At 37.6% G+C, this 20,005-nt stretch overlaps 1 protein-coding gene across 5 annotated transcripts in view; it reads left to right on the top strand.

Moving 5' to 3' along the window:
• Nucleotides 1–20,005, top strand: part of MGAT4A (alpha-1,3-mannosyl-glycoprotein 4-beta-N-acetylglucosaminyltransferase A) — a 156,139-nt gene that overhangs the window by 44,630 nt on the left and 91,504 nt on the right. The gene's annotated exons all lie outside the window — the stretch shown is intronic.

Genomic DNA, 20,005 nt, shown 5'->3' with positions numbered 1-20,005 from the left:
TGGACGGTCAGTCTACTGAGCCAGCCAGGTGCTCCCATTCCTATGTTAATCTAGGGAAAGTTGATGGCATAGAAGGATGGAAGTACATATTTTGTTTTTTAGAATCGTTAGAGTAGTCATCATCTCCAGATTATTGGGGTCCTGTTTTAGTAACTTATATGAAGATAACTGAAAAGATGCATTCATTACTTAATTTTCCTCTGGTGTGTGTATAGGTATATATATATGCAGATGTGTATATATCTGTGTGAGTACATATGTATAAAATAAGCCGATTAAAGTGAAAAGCATAGGATCTGTTCTTTGAGCAAGTATACTATCTCTTGCAAGTATACGATCTCTCTCTCTTTTTTTTTTTTTTCCTGAGTTGGGCTGTAATTTTGAGAGGAACTGTTTCAAGGAGAAATGAATGAAAAACTTGCTGAAGACCTTTATTTTTTGTGGACAAATATATACAATTTGGATTTCGTTTAATTGTATGGAAAGGAGAAGACATACTTAGGAAGAACTTTGGTTAATTTAATCAAACTGTTGATTGTCCCAGACATGACCGAAACAGATGCCTGGCCTTATAAGTTTACTTATTAAATAAGAGAATTGACCGTGAGGGGCATATCTGGATTTTTTTCTTATCAGGAAACTTATCTATTCAGAGTTATAGTAATGGAGAAATGTGATCCTTTTCACTGAGTCTTATGTAAGGGATTAAAACTTTCGGAATCTCTATTCCACTTACCTTGTTTCTTGTGTAAAGGCATTATAAGCATTATTTTCTTTGTGGATTAAGTTGTCTTTAGGGGCCCCTGGGTGGCTCAGTTGGCTGATCACAGTCTTGGGCTCGGGTCATGATCCCAGTGTCCTGGGATTGAGCCCCATGTCACTCTGCTCAGTGGGAAGCCTCCTTCTCCCTGTCCCTCTCCCTCTGCCTGCTGTTCCACTTGCATGTAGGCATGTACTTTCTCTCTGTCAAATAAACAAATAAAATCTTTAAAAAAATTGTCTTTAGAATCAAAATTTAAAACATAGAAATATTCTTTCCTTCTGTGATATTAGATACACATAAAGTCTGTTCTCTTTGATTATCATTCTTTGACCAGCTCTGTAATCCTTTCATGCATATTATTCTGCTCTGTTTTTCTGCTTAGTGTTTTGTCCAGACTCTTTCAGGTGTCAACAGATGACTCCTGTTATGGTTATATAAGATCCTGGTTGTTTTTGTTGTTGTTTATTTTTGTTTTTGTTTTGGGTTTTATTTATTGGAGAGAGAGAGAAGGAGAGGGAGAAGCAGGCTCTCTGCTGAGCAGGAAACCTGACGTGGGCCTCAATCCCAGGACCCCTGGGATCATGACCCGAGTCAAAGGCATATGCTTGATGGACTGAGCCAACCAGGTGCCCCAGTCCTCTGTGTTTTAATGCTATCGTTTATGTAACTGATTTAACTGCTGAGCATTTGGATTCTTTCTAGATCATTCTGGCAGTCAGATAGTCTGGATTTTCCAGAGCAGGCCTGCTCTTAGATAGTCAGGTCTAGTACACTCATCAACCATGTGGTCTGATTTTTATATTGAAAGCGTGGTTTCAATGATCATTGACTTTGCTGGGCTAGTAGTTTTTATTTTTCATTCACTCATCGGCCCCTTACTGTACTGCCTAGCACTGCATTAAATGCTATGAATATGAAAGAAATAATAAACTTAACACCTTTGAGAGGCTCAGGGACTGGTAGGGGAAGATTCAGGTAAACAAAACAAATATGATACCATCAATAGATTGAGATAGAAGTAATAACCCAGTGCTGGGGAAGCATATTACATGTTATATATGATTTCATTTAATCCTTATAACAAGCCTGGGAAAAAGAATTACCCCCTTTCACTAGATGAGAGAACTGAGGGAAAGTGGTTGAGAAACTTGACAAGGTGGTACATTTAAGTGGTAAAGTGAAGTTTGAGCTCAGTCATGCTGGTTCCAGGTATTATGCTCTTAGCTCTTGGTCGGCTTGCCAGAAGAGCAGAGACTGAAGCTACTAATTCTTGAATCACTTCACAGAGGAAGAATAAATAGGGAGATGATGCCAGGCAGAGTAGTAGATAGTGGGCACGTCAGGTAGAGAGGTCCTTGTGCAGCCAAAAAGCTCTGAAACGGTGTAGTATATTTGTGCCTTGGAATTAGGAGACACTCAGTTTCATAGGCATGTAAGATTCCTAGACTCTCAAGGTTTAGTTGGTAATCACAGTGCAGTCCTTAACCTATTTTAACCCAAGAGTTTTAAATTTTGGTGAAATTCAAATTTTTTTTTGTTTTTGTTGTTGCTTGTGCTTTTGGTGTCATATCCAAGAGTTCATTGTCAAACCTGAAATAATGAAAATTCTGTGTTTGCTTCTAAGAGTCTTGGCCTTTAATCCATTTTTAGGTCAATTTTTGTGTGTGGTATGAAGTAAAGGTCCTACTTGATTCTTTTGCATCTAGCTATCCAGTGGTCCTAGCCATTTGTTTACCCCCATTGAATGGTCTAGGCACTGTTGTTGAAAATCAGTTGATCATAAATGTATGGATTTATTTCTGGACTCTCAATTCTAGTCCATTGATATTCCTTCCTTCTAATACAGCACCATTTTGATTATTACATTGTAGTGACTTCTGAAGTTTGGAAGTATAAATTCTGTTAGTTTATACTTTTTCAGGATTGTTTGGCTATTTTGGGTCCCTTGCAGTTCCATGTGAATTTTAACATCTGCCTATCAATGTATATAAAGAAGTCAACTGGGATTATGATAGGGATTGCTTTGAACCTATAGATCAGATTAAGTACCATTACCATCTTAATAGTGTTCAGTCTTCCAATCCATAAAACATCGGATTTCATTTATTTAGGTCTTTACTTTTTTTTCAACGATTTTTGCATACATTTACACAGTTTAAGGTTTATGCTTCTTTTTAAAAATTTATGCCCAAGTATTTTATACTTTCTGATAGCATTTTGGATGGAGTTGTTTTCTTTTTTCTTTTTTTTTTTTAATTTTTTATTTTTTATAAACATGTATTTTTATCCCCAGGGGTACAGGTCTGTGAATCGCCAGGTTTACACACTTCACAGCACTCACCAAAGCACATACCCTCCCCAATGTCCATAACCCCATCCCCCTTCTCCTAACCCCCCTCCCCCTAGCAACCCTCAGTTTGTCTTGTGAGATTAAGAGTCACTTATGTTTGTCTCCCTCCCAATCCCATCTTGTTTCATTGATTCTTCTCCTACCCACTTAAGCCCCCATGTTGCATCACCACTTCCTCATATCAGGGAGATCATAGGATAGTTGTCTTTCTCTGCTTGACTTATTTCGCTAAGCATGATACGCTCTAGTTCCATTCATGTTGTCGCAAATGGCAAGATTTCATTTCTTTTGATGGCTGCATAGTATTCCATTGTGTATATATACCACATCTTCTTGATCCATTCATCTGTTGATGGACATCTAGGTTCTTTCCATAGTTTGGCTATTGTGGACATTGCTGCTATAAACATTCGGGTGCACGTGCCCCTTTGGATCACTACATTTGTATCTTTAGGGTAAATACGCAGTAGTGCAATTGCTGGAGTTGTTTTCTTAACTTTGTCAGTTTTCATTGCAAGTGTATAGAAACACAATTGATTTCTGTGTATTGATTTTGTATCCTGCAACCTTCCTGAACTTTTTTATTCTTATAGTGGATTCCTTAGGATCTTCTGTGTACCAGATCATGCCATCTGTGAATACAAATAATTTTATTTCTTCATTGCTAGTATGAATGCTTTTTCTTTGTGTTGTTTAATTTTTCTGGCTAGAACCTTCATTTCAGTGTTAAATAGAAGTAATGTGAGAGCTGACCTCCTTGTCTTGGTCTTAAGGGGAAAGCAGCCAGTCTTTACATTTATTTAAGTGGAATATTAGCTGTGGTTTTTAAGTAAATGTCTTTTTTTCAGGTGAAGGAAGTTGCCTTTTAGTCCTGGCTTGCTGAGTGTTTTTATCATGAAAGTATGTTGAATTTTGTCAAATGAATTTCCTGTGTCTGTTGAGTGATTTTTGTTGTTGTTGTTGTTTTGTTGTTGTTGCTCTGTATTCTGTTGATAAGATATATTACATTAAATGATTTGTATGTGTTCAATTAACCTTGCATCCTTAAGGATAAGTAACACTTGGCATGGTGTATAATTCTTTTTAGATGTTGCCGGATTTGGTTTGCTAGTATTTGTTGGGGATTTTGGATCCATAGTCAGAAGGGTTATTGGTCTGTAGTTTTCTTATTTTGTGTTTGTCAGTTTTTAATATTAGGGTGATACTCATTTCATAGAAAGATTTGGGAAGTGTTCTTTTCTATTTGGAAGAGTTTGTGGAAAATAAGTGTTCTTTAAATGTTTGGTGGAATCAGCGCTGATATCATCTGGACCTGGGCTTTTCTTTGTGAAAAGACCCACAGCAAGTAATAAGATTCTGTCAGTTTTTTGATGACTGATAGAATCTTATTACTTGTTACGGTTCTTTTCAGATTCTCTATTTCTTCTCCAGTGAATTTCTGTAGGCTGTATTCTACTAATTTGTCCATTTCATTTAAGGTATGTAATTTATTGGTGTATAGTTGTTCATCATATTTCTTTATAGCCCTTCCTGTTCTTGTGAGATCAGTAGTAATGCCCCCTCTTTTAGTACTCTAATAGTTTTAGGGTTTTTTTTTTTCCCTTGGTCAGACTAGCTAAAAGTTTGTCGATTTTGTTGACCTTTCAAAGAACCACCTTTTGTTTTCTTGATTTTCTCTGTCTACTCTCTATTTCATTACTTTTTTAAAAAAAATGTTTTTATTAACATGTACTATATTATTTGCCCCCAGGGTACAGGTCTGTGAGTCGTCAGGATTACACACTTCACAGCACTCACCATAGTACATACCCTCCCCAATGCCCATAACCCAGCCACCCTATCTCCACCCCTCACCCCCAGCAACTCTCAGTTTGTTTGGTGAGATTAAGAGTCTCTTATGGTTTGTCTCCCTCTGATGCCACCTTTTTTCATTTTTTTCCTTCCCTACCCCCCCACAACCCTCCACCCTGCCTCTCAGATTCCTCATATCAGAGAGATCATATATTTCATTACTTTCTACTCTAATCTTGATACTTTCCTACCTTCTGTTTCTTTTAGGCTTAGTTTGCGCTTCTTTTTTTGGTGGAGGTAAGGTTTCTCTAGAAGGCAAGGTCATTGATTTGAGATCTCTTTTCTTTCATAATATGGGTATTTACAGCTGTAAACTTCCCTCTAGACATGCTTTAGTTGCATCCCATATTTTGGTGTGTTCTGTCTTGATTTTCAAGCATTTCAAAGTGTATTCTGATTTCTTACTTTTTTCTTTTACTGGTTGGTTGTTTAGGAGAGTGTTAATTTTCTCAGATTTGTGAGTATCCCAGATTTTTCTGTTATTGGTTCCTAATTCCATGTCATTGTGGTCAGAAGACATACTTTATATTATTTCTATCCTTTTAAATTTATTTAGATTTTAAAAAATAATCTAGCATATGTTCTATCCTCGAGAATGTTGCATGTGCACTTGAGACTCTATATGCTGCTGTTGTAAGATGGAGTGTCCTTTAGATGTCTGTCAGGTCCTGCTGGAGTAATAGTGCTCTTCAAGCCTTCTGTTTCCTTGTTGACCTTATCTCTAGTTGTTCTTTCCATTATTGAAAGTAGAGAATTGAAGACTCCCAACTATTGCTATAGAATTATCTATTTCTCTCTTCATTTTTGTCTTTTTTGCTTCATGTATTTTGGTGTTCTGTTATTGGGTACATGTATTTTTTATTTTAAAATATTTTTATATTTATTTTCTATTAATTATTATTGAATATTCCCTGTTTATCTCTAGTAACATTTTTGTTTGAACATCTGTTTTGTCTGTTGTTAGTGTATCAGTATATAGCCATTCCAGCTTTTCTGTGGCTTCTACTTGTATCTTATGCTTTATTCTGTTCTTTGACTTTAATCTATTTGTCTTTAAATCTACAGTTTGACTCCTGTCAACAATCTATAGTTTGATCATGATTTTCTGGATCTAGTCTGAAGATGTCTACCTTTTGTTCAGACTGTTCTCCATCCATTCTTCCTGTTATTGATATAGTTTGATTTATATCTGCCATCATTTTATTTTTTATATGTCTCATATCTTTTTCTTCCTCTTCTGTACTTTTTTTTGCATTGCTTGAATATTTTCTAATGTAGCATTTTAATTTCATTAATGACTTTTTTCACTGTTTTTTGAGTATATTTTAGTGGTTGTTCCAGGCTTTATCATTTACATTGCAGCCTATCAAAATTAGCTTCAGATTTATGCTACATTAATTGCAGTAATATATAGAAATGTTACCTCTGTTTAGTGCTGTCACCCCCCCCTTTTTGTGTTATTGTTTTATGCTTTACATCTGTCAATATTATAAACCCAACAATACATTGTTATTATTTTACCATCTGTTATTTCCTTAGCACATTGCAGCTTTATTCTCACCTATCTCCTTTGTTCTGTTATTGGCAAATGTATTACATTTCCATGTGTTACAGGCTTGGTGATACTTATATGCATATCGTTTTATACTATTTTTAAATAATTGAAGAGAAAGAAAAAGTGTGCATTAATAGTGTCTATTATCATTACATAATCACTGGTGCTCATTATGTGGATTTAAATTGCTGTCTAGGATTACTTGCTTTCAGCTTAATGATTTCCTTAAGTATTTCTTTTCTTTTCTTTTAAAGATTTTATTTATTTATTTGACAGAGAGAAATCACAAGTAGGTAGAGAGGCAGGCAGAGAGAGAGAGGAGGAAGCAGGCTCCCTGCCGAGCAGAGAGCCCGATGCGGGACTCGATCCCAGGACCCTGAGATCATGACCTGAGCCGAAGGCAGTGGCTTAACCACTGAGCCACCCAGGTGCCCCATCCTTAAGTATTTCTTGTAAGGAGCGAATGCCTGCTAGCAGTAAATCCTTTCAATTTTTGTTTATCTTGGGATATGTGTATTTCACCCTTCATTTTTTAAATACAGCTCTGCTGGACTTAGGATTCCTGGTTGACAAGGTTTTTGTTTTGAAGGGCTTTGTGTTATCCTACCACCTCTTGGCCTCCAGTATTTCTTCTGAAAAGTTAGCTTTTGTTCTCCTTGGGTTAGGGTTGCCTTGTCAGTGATGAATCATTTTTCTTTTGTGGTTTTCAAGATTGTTTTGTGTTTGGCTTTTATCATTTTTATTGTGATGTGTCTGTTGATGGGCTTTGCTTCCTAGATGTGTAGGTTACTGGTTTTCAGTAACTTTGGGAAGTATTCAGTCTTTTTTTTTTTAATTTTTTTTTTTGTATTGCTTTTGTCGTTGTTGTTGTTGTTTTTACCTTTCTCTCTTCTTCTTGTATTCCCTGTATATTTCTGATGTTATTCTTAACGGTATCCCAAATTTCTAGGAGATTCTGTTCATTTTTCTTCTTTTTTCCTTTCTCTTTTCCTTTCTTTCTTCAGTTTATATAATCTCTACTGATCTCTCTTCAAGTTGGCTAATTCTTTCTTTTGCTAGTTCATATCTATGGTTGAGGTCCTCTAGTGTTTTTAATTTCTATTATTGTCCTTTTCAACTCCAGAATTGGCATTTGGTTCTTTCTTAACATTTCTGTCTCTTTATTGATACTCTCTTTTGTTGTTATGATTTCTTTACTTTTACAGGGAAGTTTTCTTTTACTTTTGTGAATGTATTTATAGTGGTTTCCTTGAATATTTACCTGCTAATCCTACATCTAGTCATATTCACAGGGAGTGTTTTATGCTGCCTGCTTTTTTCCTGGTGTATGGGTCATATTTACTTATTTCTTTGTATGCCTATAATTTTTGGTTGAAAACTGGACATCTTAGATAATATAATTTAGCAACACTGGATACTCTCCCATTGCTACCCCCAGGGCTTGTTATCTTTGCTTGTTTATTTGCTTATTTATTTGTTTAGTGACTGGCTGGATTATTTTAGTCTGTCTTCCCTCTCCCCTCTGCAAGGTTGAGTGTTGGTCCTCAGGGAGACATAGTTTTGGGTTTGCCTACAGTCTTCCTAGGGTGACTGTTAATACTGGTAGGACTCTCTTCTACTCTTTCAGTGATCACTACACTAATTGGGGGCTGATTGTTCTGTTGTTTACAACTGCACTGGAGCATAAATTCTGCTACAAACTAATCTAATCAAATTGTGGTTCCTTTGAAGAAATGTTTCTGTGTTTGGAGTTTTTGCTATTTGTTCTGACCACAGGAAGGTTCCTCCTAGCTGTCCCCTTTCCTCGTTTTTTTCTTGTAAACTAGCCACCAACTCCTCCAATCTAGATTGTATCTTCAGTCGATCTACAATTGTCCCAGTTCCTTCACCATGACTTCTGCTGTTAAACTCTGTTGCAGTGAGGCTAGTTCCTTTGGGAAGAGATGAGGAGCTGTCTGTTTTATGGCCTGCTTTTCCACCAAGCAGAATTTCTGAGCCAGGCCTCTGGAGTTGGGGGTGAGGACAGTGGCTAGCTTCTCTCTGAATGGTACTCCCACTTGAGGAGCTGAGCACTGGGTGAGTGGAGGGGGCCAGTAGCATGAGGAGGTCTTGGCTCTGCCTCTCCTGGTGTGGAGCCACTGCCTCACTAGCCAGTGGAATGACTTTTCAGTATGCTGCAACCAAGATGGAACCTTGGGTGCATGAAGAGATTGGATATCATAACCTGTTAGATATAAGAAATATGGAAGCCAAATAAACCATTATATGTAAAACTGTGGCTCTTATTTACAAATAAAAACAGTAAATAAAAAGCTTTTACATTTTTTTAAGTTTTTCTTTATAAAATAAGAATGCTCCTTTCAAACAGGATGTAAGGGAAATTAATAGTAAATAGTAAATAGTAAATCTACTTTAATGTGGGGGAGGAAGACAGGAGATAGCCAAAAAAATAAAACAAAATAAAAAAACAATTAGTAAGCTGATGAATAATAAATGTGTTTTTTAAAGCTTTTTATTTTGAAGTAATTTTTGGTTTACAGCAAATCTGAGGCACAGTACACAGAGTTCCCCTATGCTCCCTAATATGAACAACTTACAGTACCACAGAATATAATAATATTCTAAACCCTCACATTGCCTTTGATCCAGTACTATTCACTCATCTTCAAACCTTATTTGAATTTTACCAGTTGTTCCACTAATGTCCTTCTGTTCTAGGATCCAGTCCAGGATCCCACATTGCATTTAGTTATGTTTTCTAGTCTCCTCCATTATGGGAAATTTCCTTAATATTTTCCCTTATGTTCTTGGCACTTTTAAAGCCTTTGGCCAGTTATTTTTTAGACTGTCCCTTAATTTGAATTTGTCTGATGACTTCTCATGATTAGATTGAGGTAATGCATTTTGGCAAGAATACCACGGACATGACATTGTGTCCTTCTCAGTACACCGTATTCACCAGCTTCGTGATGTTGAAGTGTGTTACCATTGGTTATGAGAACGTGGATCACTTGCTTAAACCGGTATCTGCCTAGCTTCTCCACTGTAAAGCTACTATGTTCTTCTAAGTAAGTAATAAGCATTTTGTGGAGGCTTCTTGAAAATTAAGCAGATATCTTGTTTCTCATCATATTCTTGCCTATAAATTTTAACATTCATCGATTATTTTTGTCTGCAACAATTTATTACTGTGATGTTTGCCCAATGTGATTTTCCATTTCTGCCATTTCTTCTACATTTAGTGGTTGGAACTCTGCTGAAAGGAAGAGATGTCTCTTCTTCCTTCTGTCTTTCTCCTGTCTGGATAGGAGTATGGACTCAAGGGTATTTATTTTGTTCTGTGGTTTATAATCCTCTGTTACCCTTAATGATTTTGGTGATTCTTCACCTTGGCTTCTGTGCCTTCCACATGCCCCTCTCATATTTTTCAAATTTATTGAGGTGGAAATTCACATAACAAAATAGAAAGTCTATTAAAGTAAACAATTCAGTGGCATTTAGTACCTTCACAGTGTTGTACAACCAGCACCTTGATCTAGTTATCACTCATTTCTTGAGCCGTTTTTGATTTTCTGGTGCTGTAACATGCTCCAGGTTCATCTTGCATTTTCTCTGGCCCAGCCCTGAAGTAGTCCTCTCTTCAGGGACCCTCCAGTTCCTTTAAAGAATGGAGTCTTGGTGTGCTCATTCCTACCATGGCATCACCACTTAGCTTCTCAGTAGATAGGGCAAGAAAGTATATGTGTGCATACACATATATTAAAAAACAAAAACAAAAACAAACAAAAGTTCATACTGATCCCTCTCATTTTAATCCAGTACAGCTGAATTCATTCTGGTTTCTGCCTGCCTTTTTTTTTTTTTTTTTTTGTAACTTATCTCTGTATCCCACAGTTTAAAAAAAAAAAAAAAAAAAAAAAGGCTGTTAGTATCCCAATATAGTTATTTACTCAGTTACTGTATATACAGACAATAGTTTCAGAATTGTTAACCAGTATCCAGGTGAAAAATAAATTTCTTAGGGTATAATATCTGTGTACAGGTCTTTTTGTCTTATGTAGTGAAATGCTGTCTTCCAAAGTTACTTAGCTTATTTCTTATCCACTTCCTTTTCAGTGTGGCTTTCCCATTCAGTTATAATACATGTAAGCCCATACATAAGCTCATTTATTAATGTTTGCACTCTATTTTTGGGCTCCCCTCCATGTCCTGTTTACTGCCTTCATTTACATTTTGGATATGTGAAACATTATCTCGGTTCTGAGACTCAACTGTAAGAAAAGATAGCCTAGGAGAAATGTCCCTCCTCATTCCTTCTATGCCATTTTCATTTCTCCCTTCTTTCTACCCAGTTTCTATCTCTCCCTTATAGGTATTCAGTCTTGTTTCCTGTTGTATTCTTTCTGTATTTCTTGTTGCATAAATTGAGCAGAGGCACGAACATTTCCTTGTCTCTGTTTCTTAAGTGATGGGTATTATATTACAGATACTTCTCTGTGTTTTGCTCTTCCCACTTAGCAGTGTGTCCTGGAAATTGCTTCTTAGCAGTTCATGGAGGTCTTCCTCTTTTTTTCTCTTTTTAACAACTTCATACTTCATTGTTTTGAATATACTGTAATTCATTCAACCACTCTCCTCTTTAGGGGTGTTTAGGTTTTTAATGCATGTATTCAGTATGTTAAGTACATATTTCCTGTCTGGCATTGTGCTGGGTCTTGAATAATGGAAATCTAGTTTATAGGGTTTTTTGTTTTTTTTTAAGTTTAATTTTAGCCTTATTATTTTTTTTTTCATACCATGGGAAATCAAGGACTTAATATTTTGGAAGAATACTGTAGTTGCCACCTATGTTGTAAACAAGACAGTCTGGAAGTTGAGCTGATTTGATTACCATTTAGATTTAAATAACTTAGTCAGGAAAAGGAGATTTTGTCTCTCTTGTTCAAGTATATTTTTGTTTGCATCCAAACTTAGTACATAATTTTCAAAACCTAAGGATAAAAGGTAGGCCAATTTTTAAGAAGCTTTAATTTCTATTTTATTTTTATATATATGTATGTGTATATATATGTGTGTGTGTGTACACATGTATTTATATATGTGTACAAAACAGAAAGAAGCAGAGGGAGAAGGAGAGAGAGACTCTTCAGCAGGCTCCATTCTCTGTGCAGAGCCCGGCATGGGGCTTGATCTCACAACCCTGACATCATGACTGACATCAAGTCGAGGTTCAGATGCTTAACTGACTGAGCTACCCAGGTGCCCCTATTTATACCTTTTTGACGGGAAGCTAGAAAGTAACTTAAAGCAGATTACAGTCAGTATTCTTACTTTTCCAATTTAAAAAGTAGTAAATATTCACATGCCAGGCTTTTTACTTTCTTCACAGTTGAGGTGATAAGATATAATTTTCTAGCCAGGGGGACACTGAGTTGGCCTGTGCATCTTCATTTCAACAGGTTTCGGTACTTACTATCTTCAGAGCAATTTTATTTCTTCAAGTAGATGTTTTTATGAAGTTTAACGTACATATAGTCAGTGTACAATTGTAGGAGTTTAGCTCTGTGAGCTGTCACCAAGTGGGCACCATCTGTGTAACAAACCCCAGAAGGAGAACATTGTGGCACTATGTGTCTTTGTGTGTTGGCACCTGATTTTGTAGGTGTTTGACCTAGAAGTTGCCCGGGCAGCATCTCTCGTGGTACTTCTCCGAAGGAACCAAGTCTTGGATTTCATCTCCATGCTGCTGTTTGCATTTAGCCTTTCTGCTTGCCCGGGATTTACCGAATGCTCTGTTTGCCCATCTTGTACTAAGCTGTGGGAACGCAAGGGTGATTGAGACGCAAGACCTGCGGTAGAGGGGATGTTACTTTAGTGGCCCTACCAGCACTCCAAGTAACCATTGTTCCTTCTGCTCTCCCAGAGCTGTGGACACAGTGCTGTGATTAGCATCAAGTGAAAAACAGTTCATTCTGAAAGGGGTCCTAGAAAAGTTCCTTATAAGAAGTGACATGTGAGTTGGTCTGACGGATAAAGAGGGATTTGATAGGAGAAAGTGCTCCTTGGGATAACGGAGAGGGTAGATGTTGGCTTGAACCATGGTGCATACAAGTGGCAGAAGACTTGAATGGCAGAAGCATTTGACCTGAGTGACCAGAAGTGTTGACTTCATGCATAAAGGGTGGAAGAAAAGTGGGAAGAGACTGGGGGAATCAGAAGGGTCTAGGGACTGCAGCTTCTGTTCGATCAGAAGCACATATAATGACTGGGGAGGACATGAGAGATCTGAAAAGCAAGGCAAGAGGTCATGATGAAGAGGGTCATTGTCTTGTGACTTTGTCCTTCCAATAAGATACCTTATTTGTTTAGACTTGGGTTCATTTTTTGAGTAGGTGACGACATGGCACTTAGCATGTGTGTGCACACATCTTTTTTTTCATAGTTTTAAAGTACAGCTGATCATTTATTTTTAAAGATTTTATTTGAAAACAAGAGTGAGTGAATGAGAGAGGGAATGAGAAAGTACAGCTGATTATTTATTTTTAAGGATTTTATTTGAAAACAAGAGTGAGGGAATGAGAGAGAGAGATGTTTGCATGAACATGCATGACCAGGTGAAAGGCAAAGGGAGAAGCAGACTGCCCTCTGAGCAGGGAGCCCAGGGCAGGACTGGATCCCCGGATCCTGGAATCATTAACTCAGCCCAAGGCACCCACTTAACCGTCTGAGCCTCCCAGGCATCCCAGTACCACTGTTGGATTTGAATTTCAAACACCTCAGTCAGCAGATAAGTACAAGTAATGCAAAACTTACACCCATATTTATATTTAAACTTTTCTAAACTATCAATGGCATGGGCTTCATTCATTTCCTTATTTCCGAACCTTTGTAAGGTTATGGAATTCTTATTTTTATACCTTTCTGAGGTTTTAGGAATCTCACCAGCCTGTGGGGAGAAGCAATGAACGTCTACTGAGACTGGCGCTAAACATGCCCTGGGTTATTGACAGAGTCTTGAGTGGAGCAGGGGACCTGGTTGCTTTTCCCAAGATGATTTAAATCTTTTATTATCTAGTTGCATCCTTTTTTGCAATTAAACCTAATTGTTAGGTTAATAAGGCCATTTAAGCTCCTATTGCTGATTTAGATTTTTGTTTTTTTCCATGCTGGCATTTTCCCTCTGGAATAGGATTCTTAATTGCTGTCTTATCATTACCCTGACCTGATAGAGATATTGCAAACTTAAGCATGCTTTATTAGAATCTTGTGATTAGAAGGCCACCTGAGTTTTCTTCCTCTAAGATAAGGGATTAGTCTAGGAGTTTGATTATTTTAGGACAGATCGGAATATTTTCCTTCTTTCTTTTTTTCAAATCAAATTTATTTGTGTGACCATTACTCTGATCATTTTCTCCACCCCCTTGTTCTTGTTACCTTTTTTATTTTTATTTATTTATTAAAAAAAATTTTTTTTTAAAGATTTATTTATTTATTTATCAGAGAGAGAGAGAGAGAGAGAGAGCGAGCACAGGCAGAAAGAAGGGCAGGCAGAGGGAGAAGCAGGCTCCCCGCCGAGCAAGGAGCCCGATGCGGGACTCCATCCTAGGACACCGGGATCATGACCTGAGCTGAAGGCAGCCGCTCAACCAACTGAGCCACCCAGGCGTCCCACCTTTTTTATTTTTTCCAAAGTTTTGAGCTTGCATGGAATCTTCCCACCCCCCATTTCTTGGTAGACAGAGATAAAAATTTATGTCTACACTTTATAAGCAAACATGCTTATTAGAGGAAAAAGTACTCAAGTATATTGACCAGTCTTCTACTTGTTTAAATTAACAGAAAATTAACCATTTTCTGTTTCACATTTCAGCCTATTTTTGAAATTTTTTTTTCTATTTGCAGAGTAAGTTTGTATCCACTTAATATAATTTTTTTCTTGAAATATCTAGGTAGTCACCACTTGTCTACTGGAGATACTTTAGGCTGTTTCTTTATCTCTTAAGAACTCTCCCTGACATCTCTGAAAGCGTCCTTGCTTTGCTATCCTATTCCACACTCACAGACTCACACACTCACATCCTAATTTTTCCCCTCCATCAGTAGATGTGGAGTTAGCTATGCCTTAAGAGTCCTAGTTCCTTTCAGAAGCAATTGTATTAGAGACCAAAATTTGAATGTCCATAAGACTTAATGATGGACAAAAGTGTTGCTCTTGTTTGTAGGAAATGGCCATTGGTTGTTTTTTCTGATTTAACTAACCACATTGTCGTATTCTACTTTCCCTTCTGTGTGAGGTTTCATTAATCGCTACAATTTTGTTGTATATCGATGAACTCCAGCTCTCTATAAAGAGAAATTTCCAATAGGATTGGAGTTTTGCAGGGAAACTCAGCAGTCTGGGACTTGTTACTTAGACTGTGGAAAGTTATACAGAATAAGAGTTTGCCAGCTAGTTTATCTCTTTCTTCACTGTGGCAAACAATCAGCTGTTTCTTAATTTACTTCTTTGTGAGTCCTGGCAAGCCTCTGTGCACAGAAATTTCTGTTGGTACCTGGATTGCTATTTCAGAGTACCAAAAATTAAAAAAAAATTCTCCACAAATCCTGTGTGTGAATTATGGAAAAAAGAGGTAAATGTTCCAGGAACTATCATAATCCTAAACTGTATGTCTGGTGGCTTGCTGTCATGATGGACTTTCCCCCTGGTACCTTGTTCTTTCATTATGTCAATGGAGGTTGAGCTTAAAAAGTTGACCTTCAAGACATGTGATGTAAAGTTTCCTATTTGTTGCTTCCTGTCATAATTTGCATTTATCTCAAGTTATCTCTTTTGTAGCTCTGTACCATTTCCCCAAATGTCTTATCCATTCATATTTCCCCCTTTTTACTTTTAATCAATGATAAGGTCCTATTTATTTGCAAATGGTTTTGCAGAAAAATAATAAGACTGATTAGAACTCTGTTACTGCTGTATACTGGTGTCATTTCAAGAGAAATAAGCATGTAATGACCAAACATAAGCATAGGGTTGGTACTTGGGATCAATGAAGAATACCATTGTTGGCTATGTTTGCATCCGTGATCTCATTTAGTTCTCACAACAGCTTGAGGGAAGTAGGTGAGTATTAAATCCCTATTTGAGGGACAACTGGGTGGCTCAGTCAGTTAAGCATTTGCCTTTGGCTTAGTTCATGATTCCAGAGTTCTGGGATCAAGTCTTGCATCAGGCTCCTTCCTCAGCAGGGAGCCTGCTTCTCCTTCTACCTGCCACTCCCCCTGCTTGTGCTTGCTCTCTCTCTCCAACAAATAAATTAAAAAAAAATCTTTTTAAAAAATCCCTATTTGACAAGGAGACACTTAGGCAACCAGTGAAGTATTTAATCCCACTCTGTTACATGACTGGAGAATGACAGGATAAAGGATGTGAGCCCAGGTGTATCTGGTCCCACGGCTGGTACTAATCTTAGAGACACACTGCCTACTACCTCCTGTGCAGTAGAGTGTGTCACCTAAATGGAGTCTCCATAGGAGCTTTGGCAAGTCTTGTTTTGTTGGTCACCTAATGTGACTTTTTCATGTGCTTTTTCTAAAACAATATTTCCTTTGCTAGTATTTAATCATATTCTAGCCTTATTTGTTGATGTTACCTTTTTATTTTTTTAAGTATGAGGTTTCAGTTTTCAGTAAAGTTAGCAGAAATCTATTTTACCTTGATTGCTTCTAGGTTAAAAAGTTCACCCTGCCATTAGTTAGAGGATACTTAAGTCATTAAATGATCTGTTGTATACACTAGCAAAGTTACCTTGTAATTGAAATGTCTATATATTGGTTGCTAGTATTTCTGGAAGAAGTCTGTGTTAACTTGAGTCATGATGGATTTTTGTTTTGTTGTTGAGTACAGCTGTTAGTGTCTTCCTAAATATGTGTAATAGTTTAGAATGGCATAATCTTTTTTGGGGGGGCTCAGAAATATATAGAATATTAGTCTTTAGGACTTTAGGTTTATTGCTTTGATGTAGAGAAAGACAGTTATAAATGTGGTGGCTTTGGTTAAAATAAAACACTATCAATGACTATCACAAATTTGGTATATTATGAATGAAAAATCAGATCATTGTCAGTTGTGCTCACTGAAGTAACCTTGACATTGAGTAAATCATAGATGAAGAGATAGGCTTGACTACTATATATTTTGATCTATAATAGAGTTAACGATTAAGGTATATCTAAGGCAACATTTTTATTGATAGTTAGAAAATGTAGTTTTCAGTATGGAACTTAAGTTACTTTGAAACCATTTTCTAGGAGTGAGTTCTATTCAGGTTAGATACAACATCAGATGGTAGAATTTTTGACTTGTAGTAGATGTTTTAACTATTTGGAAGTCATAGAGAAGATCCAGAAAGAACTCCAGTGATTGTAAATAACCAGTGTTACTCAGGAATTAATAGGCTTTGATCTCTTTCCTGAAGTGAAAGACAGGATGGGTGTAGAGGTTATTAAAAAGATGCTGCTCATGGTTTTCTTTTCCTGAAGAATAATGGCAGTGTTCTCGTTTGGGAGAAAGGAGTCTAGAGACCTTCCTTGGTTCCCTTGTAGCTTCCTTCTTGACTTTGGAAAAGTCACTTGAGCTCTGTGGAGGATTCTTTTGTTTATGTTTTTAATTTTAATTTTCATTCTACTGGTAATGATCATGGGGCAGTTTTAAAGATTGGGGAAAATGCTACAAGGCAAAGTGCAGGCCAACAGGGCTGTTTGTTTCTTTTCTTTCTTTTTTTTTTATTTTAAAGGAAAAGAAGGTGGGTATTGCTAATTACAGAGCTTGGCCTTTGTGGCAATATGCTTCATGACCACGAATGCTTGCTTGCTTAATTATTTATTTATTTTTGGTTTGTTTGGTTTTTAAAAAATATTTATTTATTTTAGAGAGCATGAGTGAGTGGGGGAGGAGGGGCAGAGAGAAGGGAGAATCCTGAAGCAGACTCCCTGCTGAGTGCAGAGCCCAACAGGGGTCTCAATCCCAGGACCCTGAGATCATGTCCTGAGAGAGAATCAGGAGTCGGCCTCCCAACTGACTGAGCCACCCAGGCTCTCCACCGTGAATACTTGTAAGAAGAAGCAGTGATTGCTAGTAGCCAGCAAAAATGAACTAGGATTTAGCCTAGATCATGAACTTGTTTGGTTTTTTTTTTTTTTTTAAAGATCTATTTGTTTATTTATTAGAGAGAGAATGAACACAGGTGCATGCCTGAGTGGGGTAAGGGCAGGGGGGGGAGAGAGAAAATCTCAAGCAGACTCCCTATGGAGCATGATGTGGGCTCAGTCTCCTGACCCTGAGATCACTGAGCCGAAACCGAGTCAGATGCTTGGTCAACTGAGCCACCCCAGGTGGCCCTGTTTGTCTATACTTCTAATCCATTTTTTAATGCATGGATTTATATTTGTCAACCCCATAATTATATATGCATATCTGTATGTGTGTGTGTTTTAAAAATGTTTACACAGATACCATTATGCTATATATGTAATAGTTTCATGCAGGCATTATTCTGTATGTATAAAAACATCTTGGATTTTTTTTACCACATTACTTTACTGTTTCCAGTGGGGAGGGCACCCTGGAAAGCCCTACTGCGTCATTTTCACTGATGTCACACTATAGCAGCTTCTCATACCTTTCTGTTCTCTAGCTCCCAGCAAGATTCTGGTCCAAGTTCTTCTAAACTAGATATATAACATTTTTGTCCTTGTTCCTTCAGAAGTTTGCCTTTTAGAGTTCAGGTCATGGCACAGCAGATGTGACTTTTTTGTTCCTACAAACATGGTAGATAATGGTTAGGACACGACATCAAAACCTCTGTGTTATGATCAGTCTCTTCAACATCCACATTGTAGTTCTCATTTTCAATGTTTGGGTGCACTTGGCTCTTAATCGCTAGTAATGGGAATGTTAGTTGATTTTCATTAAATTCAGACTGTTCTATGATCACATCATCATTGTGTGACTATAGATAAGTTCATTGGACATTATTTATTTCCTGTGCATTTAGAGTGATACTGTGTCCAACTTGGGCCACTTGAGAGTAAAGCAAGTGCAATTAACAGTTATGCTGGGGTAATAGCTGTAAATTTCAACAGCTCCGAGCAAAGGTAAATAAATATGTAGTCACCCTATTAGTGAAGTGAAAGACTGTGATAGTGACTGGCCATGTTTGGGCAAAACAGGGAACTGATTCAGTAGTGCTGGGAAGTGAAGTTCCGTGATCTAGAAGCATCATTCAGAATCATTGTGAGCCTGCCTGTCCAAGAGGGAATGCACGTTCCGTTGTATTAATCAAACATGTGGAACCCACACAGGATTGCAGTGAATGCCTTAAGAATGGAGTATAAACCGTGAGGAGAGGGGAAGCATTTCCTGAGGTGGTAGCAAGCATTTGCTGAAGCAGTCATGAAAGGAAGTTATCTTTGAGGGTGCTGATTAAGATCTAGAAGGTTAATAAACCCTCTTCTCAGGGGAAATGAGTTTTGCCCTTTCTGAACCAACTGGATGCAAGGAGGTAAGATAACCTGGGCTTCCTTATCAGAAAACTAAGGTTGGGGCGCCCGGGTGGCTCAGAGGTTGAAGCCTCTGCCTTCGGCTCAGGTCATGATCCCAGGGTCTTGGGATCGAGCCCCACGTCGGGCTCTCTGCTCAGCAGGGAGCCTGCTTCCCCCTCTCTCTCTACCTGCCTCTCTGCCTACTGTGATCTCTGTCTGTCAAATAAATAAATAAAATCTTTAAAAAAAAAAAAAAGAAAAGAAAAGAAAAGAAAACTAAGGTTAGAGATAAAGTAGAAATAAGACACTCTAAGATGTCCTCCTTCCACCTTCCTTAAAGAACGTTTCTTCTCGCATGTGTGTCGTATCTCCCTGCTCTTTTCGATGGACTGTCTAGAAGTTAACTCACTAAACTGTCTCAGTGCTTTAGCTGCTATAGTAGTGAATTAGAGGGAAATAAACTTGAGGGAAATACACTAATCTTTTTAGTTATAGGCTAATGGGGGTTTATGGGCATAATGCTAGTGGATTTGTAAGTAGCTTTCTTCATACTGGTCCTTTCCCTCTCTTTAGCTTCTTTAAATCATTCATTTACCTAGTGTTTATTGATCATATATAAGGTCCTGTTTCACTGGGCACCTGCGATATAGTTGTGAATGAGGTAGGCTCTGTGATAGCAAGGATAACACCTCTTTATAGAGATGCTAAGGGTGTGAGGAGGGAGTTACCCAATAATAACTGAGCAACCTAACAGGTGAGATTATTTTGAATAGCAATGAATACTGACGGTAAGACAGGCTAATGTGAGAATGCCAGAGGTGGGAATGAGGGCTAATACAGATAGTCAGAGACGGCCTCTCTGAGGGGGTGATGGTTTAATTGAGACCAGAGAAGTAGAGTGAAGAGAAGTCTTAGCAGTAGGAATAGCAGGTGTGAAAGTCCTGAAGTA

Source organism: Mustela lutreola, chromosome 9, assembly GCF_030435805.1.
Source record: "Mustela lutreola isolate mMusLut2 chromosome 9, mMusLut2.pri, whole genome shotgun sequence".
Classification (NCBI taxonomy): Eukaryota; Metazoa; Chordata; class Mammalia; order Carnivora; family Mustelidae; genus Mustela; species Mustela lutreola.
Note: the sequence above shows the minus strand (reverse complement) of the source record. Positions and strands in the feature narration are given on the sequence as shown.